This window comes from Penaeus monodon, chromosome 33 (assembly GCF_015228065.2).
Source record: "Penaeus monodon isolate SGIC_2016 chromosome 33, NSTDA_Pmon_1, whole genome shotgun sequence".
Classification (NCBI taxonomy): Eukaryota; Metazoa; Arthropoda; class Malacostraca; order Decapoda; family Penaeidae; genus Penaeus; species Penaeus monodon.
Window position 1 is genome coordinate 24,691,798 of NC_051418.1, and position 230 is coordinate 24,692,027.

At 48.3% G+C, this 230-nt stretch overlaps 1 protein-coding gene across 1 annotated transcript in view; it reads left to right on the forward strand.

The window, feature by feature from the left end:
- Positions 1 to 230, forward strand: part of LOC119594181 (restin homolog) — a gene marked incomplete at its 5' end in the record, with an annotated part of 24,204 nt that overhangs the window by 2,615 nt on the left and 21,359 nt on the right.

The following is a 230-nucleotide window of genomic DNA, read 5'->3' on the forward strand; positions in this document are numbered from 1 at the left end:
GCTTGACATCAGTCCTTTGCCATCAGACCAGACAGGGGAGGGGCATGCGTTTGTGGGTTGGGAGGGTTAGCCAAGGCAACCTCTAACCTCCCGGCCCCGTCAACAATAACAATGTGTAATGTTCAAGCTGTATTGGCATCGTCGGGTCATTTGCTTCACCTACTGACACACTTACACCTGCAAATTTACATTTTTCAAGACTTTTACATGCTTTGATTTGCTGTCGCTGC